This window comes from Sipha flava, unplaced genomic scaffold (genome assembly GCF_003268045.1).
Source record: "Sipha flava isolate LNK unplaced genomic scaffold, YSA_version1 308_pilon_pilon, whole genome shotgun sequence".
Classification (NCBI taxonomy): domain Eukaryota; kingdom Metazoa; phylum Arthropoda; class Insecta; order Hemiptera; family Aphididae; genus Sipha; species Sipha flava.
The window spans coordinates 330,468-338,769 of NW_020272985.1; positions in this window are offsets into that span (position 1 = coordinate 330,468).

The window sequence follows — 8,302 nt, forward strand, 5'->3', positions numbered from 1 at the left end:
ATGTATTATATTGTTTCTTTACTTTTTTTTTCAATATTTTTGTGAAGATAAAAAAGTTTTTGAATCAAATTAAATAAAAAAAAAGTGCTTATATATTAATATATATATATATATATTCGATACTTACGTGTAAACATAATACTATTGTGAGTGTGTTACTTATGTGTTAAAAATTATTTTTTAAATAGTTATAACTGTTGTTGAGTTGTTTATTTATTCTAAATAAAGATAAATTTATAATTTGATTAGTTTGAGAAAGTAGTTATTGATTTATATGATTTCATTAATGGAAGCGTAATAACTGTAACTGTACTTAGGTAATAACTAGAATGTACAATATAAACCAGCGGTTTCCAACAAATGGACCATGGCCCACAAGTGAGTCGATGGGAACGTGGAACGGGCTGTGGACCATCATGAATAACTTTTATACTTTTGGTTAAAATAATGTCAATACATATTTGTATTATATAATATTATTTCTGGTTATAATAGTATTAATAAGATTATTCAAAAAAGTGCACAAAGAAACTTGATGAGCTCATAGTAAGTCGGATTCGAAAGACTGATTCAGCACGATTTAACGACGACAAAAGGTTTAAGAAAATAAAACAACACCATTTTAATCTAAATTAAAAAGAGTTCATTTTATTTACCGAAATACAAGATTCAGCAGTTGGGCACATACGCCTCAACCATCTACTTAGAGGTTAATTTATATTTAACTCAATGTGGTGCTGTGCCCATATTTTATACAAAAATTCTAAGGTGCGGCAATGAAAGCGGTTTTGGAACAAGGAAATGTATCAAGGCTTCTCGTTGTTTCAAAACACCAAATAATATTCAAAACAAAATATCCGTAAAGCTATAAATGAAGGTTAAACAACTATTAGTAATAATATTCCCTTTACCTGTTAACATTTATTAAAACAAAAAATAATAATACTAAAATTATACTTGTAGTAAACAACTTATGAGTAAAAGGAAAACAGTATAATAAGGAAAACTCTGTGATAAGGAACAGATCCGCAATAAGGAATGTCTGGATTACAACAGGCTTTTTGACTACCCATATGTGTGAGCGAATAAATAAATATAGTAATAAATTGAATTTTGAGAGTAATTTAAGGCTTTTCAGTTTTAATCCAGATATTAATTCTCTTAGGGGAGACAAGCAACATCCAAATTCTCATTAAATTATTAAAATTGTAATTAAATAGGTCCAATACATTTTTTTTTTTTAATAAACAATTTTATTTTATTCTTTTTGTAATAACTGACATATTACTGATGTATTTTTTTTTTTTTTATTTATGCCGTTGAGGGCTTTTGCATGCTTCAACCAAGTTTCTTCATCTATTCCAGTCTATCGCGTCATCCAGTCGTTTTGAATTGTCGACATCTAAAATATCCTTCTTCACTCTGTCTAACCATCTCTGACGAGGTCTTCCTTTTGGTCGTTTTTTTTTGGGGGGGATTTTCGGTTAAGATGTTACTTGTATTACTTTCGGCAGCTTACTGACGTATATGCAATATAAACATATATGTTACGGGTAGAATACGAAAATCAAGTAAAGTACACATCACCCGGATGATGTGAACACTACTTAGGCCTAGGTTAGTAAACATATTTGTAAAATTTTATTTTGTAGGTATATTAATCGGGTTGTTTGTAAATTAACTACCTTTGAGTGGACAAAGTGTTTTCATAAAATAAAATACGACAAAGTATAAATTGTAGATAATACAGTCAACTCTCGATAATTCGAAGTTGACCGGACTGTTGAAAAATTTCGAATTACCGAGAATTAGAATTATTAAGTAGTTCGAAAAAACGAGAGAGCCAAAAAAATTCCGAATTACTGAATAAAAAGAAAAATGTTGTTTCTTATTGTACATAATTATTAATTATTTCAGCAAAATAGGTGATATTAGTTATTTTTTTTTTTTTTAATGTAAATTATAACCATATAATAACTATACTATGTAAATTAAATTATTATTATTAAATATTATTATTTTTCGAAGAAATCTGTAATGATATTCTGCTTTATTGAAATTAGTTTCATTTTTTTAATAGTATTTTTTAAATTTGACGCAATCATCACAAGAACTTTACAACTGACCAAACGAAACTAAAATAAAACTACATTTGGCTGACGGCTATCGAAGAAATAAATTACAATTAGTAACGATTAAGAAATAAAACGATAAATTTCTACACGATTGTATAGTAAATTATTAACAAAAAGATTATAAGAATACAGATAAAATAAATTTGCTGAATATACTTTGAATTGCCGAGCGTTGAACGGATGGTACTTCGAATTGTCACGTGTTAGATGCATGTTTTCCCAAAATTTATTTGCGAATTACCAAGTGTTCTTAAATTAATTTTTTTTATACGAATTACCACGTGATTTTCGAGGGACTAAGAATTTACTTTGAATTATCGAAGATTTGAATTATCAAGAGTCGACTGTATTAAAAAAATACGATAAAATACGAGTATAAATTGTACATTATGAGAAATTGTGAGCATTGATATTAAATAATAATTTGAAGCTTCAGTATGATACTATCGGTTTTCTATTTCCCTTTTTTGGTTAGTTAGTGTTTGATCATTTAGTTTTTTTAAAAAAAAACTTGTCTTTTTTAAAAAAATAAATTTTACAAAAGTTTTAATAAATTAATTAATTAAAATAATGAGAATTCGGTAAATTTAACGGAATCAAAATATTATGACATATTATCCTAAATAACAGAAACGTGATACAAAAGAAATAAATCATAATGAACCATTAATAAATATTGTATAAGCGTAGGCTATAAAAAAATCTTTGTGTGAAATAGCTAATTCACAATCTCTTTTCGGTGGTCAAAGTTTTAAAAAATGTATATGTAAAATAATTGTTTAACAAATAAATGTACGAGTAAATGTAAATCTGAGGAGATATTTTGCAACTCAAAATATCACTAGAATCTAAAATGTTCCAATAAATAACTATATTCCATTTTTTTTTCAAAATAATATGATTTGGTTTTTTTTTTTTTTTTTACTTCATACTTTATCCATAGCACACTGGATAATGTACACATTACTATTTATATGAATGAAGTGTACTTTACCTGAATAATGTGTAAACAACCCATTTTCGAACTTTACCCGCAACATTTTATCAGCAAAGTGTTGAATCCGGCATTAAATATAATATCTAGACATTCTGTAGAATCCCAAAAATGAGCAGGAAATGTAAAAAATGTATAAAAGACTAGGTATTCTATAGAATTCGGAACCTCAAGATGGCAATGCATTCAATTTACATACAATTTTATAATAAGTACATATATATTTTATAAGATGGTTTTTTTTTTTTAAATGCACATGTAAAACAAAATATTAAACCAAAAAAAAAAATTTTTTTAATATGTACGTATGTTGCAACAAACAAAAAAAAAATAAATTATTAAAACAATGAATATTTTTTGATTCAATACTATTCTAAAATAATTTAGGTAATGTATGAATTACTCATACTTTATCTAACGTAGCTATGGCATTCTATGGAAATCATAGGAATTTTAAAGGTTGCTTAGACATTATTTAAAACAATACGAAAATGTTATACATTACCAAACAGTCCAAAGGGTTCTATAAAAGGCCTGGGATTCCTATACAATGTCAATATTCAATACATTTCCGGTAACATGTATGTAGCTATTAGTGGGCCTTAAAGATTTTTTTACGAGATTGGAGGTTCGTACATTTAAAAAAGTTTGAAACCGCTGATATGAACTATGACTAACAAATTTGGAAATTATGATTAAGTAAATAGATACCTGCTGCAGCTGTTATCTATTTCTGCACTATTATGATAATATGTATTTTATCGAATCTAATGTACAAGAACGTTCTTATTACTCTGTGATGTGATCAAATGATTTCGACAGCAATGGGGTCATTATTTTCGTATTCGATTGCTTTTATATTATTTTCTGCATCACTTGTTCGATCAACTTTATAGATATTAACATTAATAATAATTACGAGTATATTATGATGCCGATTTTGTTCAGTAACAGTGTGCGATATTCTTTTTGTATCTCAGAAGTGCTCAATTTTATTTCTTTTTTGTTATATGATCAATACCGTTTTCAAAATCCAATTAAGTCGTTTTTAAACTCGCAGAACGATAATATTTATAACGTCGCTAAATATTTTAGTTATTTCGTTTGAGTTTTATTCCGCATAAGTTATCTATTATGAAAATGTTTAACAACATCGATTCGGTTTAATACACATTTTTTCGTTCTACTCACGCAACTCCAAAATCAATAATGAAACATTGGTTACCCCGTAAATTGTAACCGGCTACCAAAGTTTATTGAATTAATCATCAAAGAAACGTAGAGTATTGTAGAGTAAAGGAAGGGTATTGTTTTTCTTTTTTTCATTCCAACTTATAGAATTATCTAGCAAGAAATTGTAACACCCATGCATTATAGTCACTCTAAAACACTACTTTTGTATTATTCATCACGCTTCTTGACGTTTTCGTTATTTACGACTTTACGCCGGGAGTATCAATGAAAAATCAAAATTAATGTGATATACTGTTATAGAATATGTTGCTCATTAAGATCTACGGTGTTTACGTGTAATTTATGATTCGACAAAGAAATTTAAATTTAATAATTAAGGTCGCTTCGTCTAATAAAATCTATTTTTAATTTCGAATAATTAAATTTCTAGGGATGATAAAAAATAAAAGAATGCACGATCGTGTACTCAAACTTCTTGCTTAATAAGCGATATATTTAATATAAAAAAAAAAATCAATATCTGACTTTAATTAAATTGGTTTCACTTATAAATTATATAATTTTAATTATTATTATAATATAATTTTAAAACCACAAGCATCCATTAAAATGGTCCAATCAATCTGATGAATTCCCATCAAAATGTTCCTTGTTCCTTACGCGATCGACCACTCTAAATACTACTACTAGACTTTATAAACGAATTCAAATAGTTCCCATATAGCAGACAATCAGCTTATGTGGTAATATCATACCTAAAAAAGTACATATAAGAAAATTGATGTACCTACTGTACACTTAGTTTGAATAGATCATTACAATAGTTTCTAAAGTCATTTCTGTTAATTTTGTTATGTTATATTTATTTTCTTCAGTCTTCAAAACACATATTATAGTTCTGGAAAAGAATTGGTATCGATCAAACGTTTGAAGGACGTTGAATAAAATACGTTTGATCTCTTCTACTTTAACCTACAATAAAAATGCACAACAATGATGATTGATAATGAATAATGTAGATTGCAATTGTATGACTACAATTTTAAAATAAATAATTGATTTTAAGAAAACAAATCAATGTGAAAAATTGGAATGTTAATAATGACCCAAGTTCACACCGACTGAAGTTGATTAATATTACCAAATGAAACAAATTAAAAAAAATAAAACGTATTTGAGTTTTAATCATCAGAGTCATTTATTTATTTTAAACGGTAATGGAATAAACCACCAAAACAGAAGCGTTCAAATCACGTAACGAGGCTACGTTGATCAAAAAAATGGTAATATTACGATATCATTTAGGTCATTTTTAGTATATTTTAAAAGCGTTTAATGGAAATAATTTAACGATATTTATCGATTGATAACTGATACATTATATATTTTATATATGTGTCAATAAATAAATAAACAATTGTTTATCTATTATTTTGATATTTTTATCACTATTATTATAATATGTAAACATTTTATAGAATCCGAGACCTAGTGTGGCAATTATTATAAAATTATATAATGTAATTATTAAATTAAAAATGATATAAAAAATAATTAATACTATTTAAATATCCATTATTCCTTATTTTTCAATGAAATTGCAATAATATATTATATTTATATTAGTAATTATATGTATTGGTATGACAAAAACAAATTTTGTTCAATTACTCTTAATGTTTTTAAAACGCCAAGTGTTATTGATTCCGGTATTAAATAAATGCTCTGTAAGACATCACTTAAATACGTTAAATTATTACACAATAATACACTTGCGTCGAACGATAAATACTATTCGCAGCATGCTGTTTTCTAGACGAAACAACTGTATTACAGCTGTAATATCGTCAAAATTTTTAGAAATGTACCACAAAGAGACAGATTATATTTTGTTATACCAAACTTACATGTTTTATACTGTTGCTTATGTTTTTAGTCGCAATTAACCGTAAGATTTTAATTTATTAAAAAAAAAAGTCGTAGTTACATAAAGTTTACAGAATACCTACATTTATAGTTTACATGAAATAGCGAAGAATGATTAAAATATTGAATTGAACTATTCGATTTTGCATTGTATAGTATTCGTTGATTTTGTAGCTATAATAAAAGCAATCATAAAAAAAAATGTAATGTTTAATATTTTATTTATAAGTAACGAATGGGACAATAATTCGAAGGATTCGACGAATAATCAACTACCCAGACAGAAAAATAATAAGCCATCGGACAACACTTTACGTCATTTGCATGACGAAGTCACCGTTAAAAGAACGAGTGAAGGAAAATTTATATAAGTATACCAGTGTGTACTCTGGTGATCTTGAGCAAAGCTAAAAATCAGACAATATCGATGATTTTCCAAAAGGAAATCGATTGGATCAAAAAGTGGAAAGAATTCAACATGAGAATCCAGAAGAAACAGAGAGATTTGACCAAGAATCGGCACAAACCATTGATCAATTCGAAAAATGAATGTAAATAATGTAAAATCAACTGGTTAAAAATTAATATACCTCAAAACAATTCGGACGGTAAATCCTTCGACAAAATGTCGAATATTCACTACTGAAATTTCCATTATGGTCAAGCACTGTACATTGTATATCTAAGTACCAATAAATTAGTTTTCGACATATAGCAAATGGGGTACAATTAATATTAATATTATTTGAAATATTTCCATCGGTTTTGTTGACCAACTAAATTATACAACTTATTAATTTACCAATTATAGAATAATTATATCGGTTAGTTACTATTTAACTCTTCAAAATCATTGTATAATGATTTACATTGGTTATCACTTATCATTTTTATTATTAATTATAATACCGTATTTTAATATTTTAACAACTTTAATATGATACGCATGCTTGTATTTTCACATTCCAACCTGAAATCTCACATTTCAAACAATCGTATTAATAATAACTATAATAATCAACAGTAGCAGTACGTTTTAATGTTATTTTTGTATTAATAAATAGTCTTAAATGTGTTTTAAGTAATTATACACTGAATACTGATTATAATATACTCGTTTATATATGTATATATATATATATATATATACTTACAAACTTAATGCATAGTTACGTGTACTTATATTAATAAACATACTGAACTAAATAAAAAATATACTTTACAATAAAACGTCTCTTATACGCAAGTGAGAGGAGAATCCGTACGAGAATCAAAAATAAATATGTAATAATATATAATAAATAATAATCAATTGGTAATAATAGTAAATAATATTGATCGTAACAAGGACATACATTAAACATTTTATTAACGTTATTTATAATATTAATAATAAATAAAAACAACTTAACATAAACGTGGGTAAGAGTAACGTAGGGTGTATTCCCACGGAGAAAACAAGGAACAACAATTGAATGAACTAAATGAGATAGTAAATATTATTATTAAGTTAACATTTTTTATCCGTTATCATAATACATTAGCAAATTGATTATATTATATCAAACTTAATATATGTATGAATAACAAATAAAAACAAAACAACAAAACGACTAAAATGTTTTATATCACAATACATTTTGTGGCTATAATATATATTATTATACGCGTGAGGTTTTATAGAGATAATTTTATTTATTAATTTTTATCGTAAATGTCATTCATAAAATGGAATGTCTTAAAATTATTATATATACGCTTATAATATGTTTTTCTACGAATTTATCAGTTTAAAAGGCGTCACACCGTATAATAATATCGATGTTGTAGTATATACTAATAGTCTATATCATAATAGTAATTGGTAATCGTGAGGAAGGGAATATAGGTACATATACTGGTGAATATTTTAAAATTACGAATTATAACGACTTTCATCCCGACATAAAATTATTATTACATTATCAACCTTAATCGTAACATTTAAAGTTGTATATTAATAATAGTAATAATAATAATAATAATAATAATAATAATAATAATAATAATAATA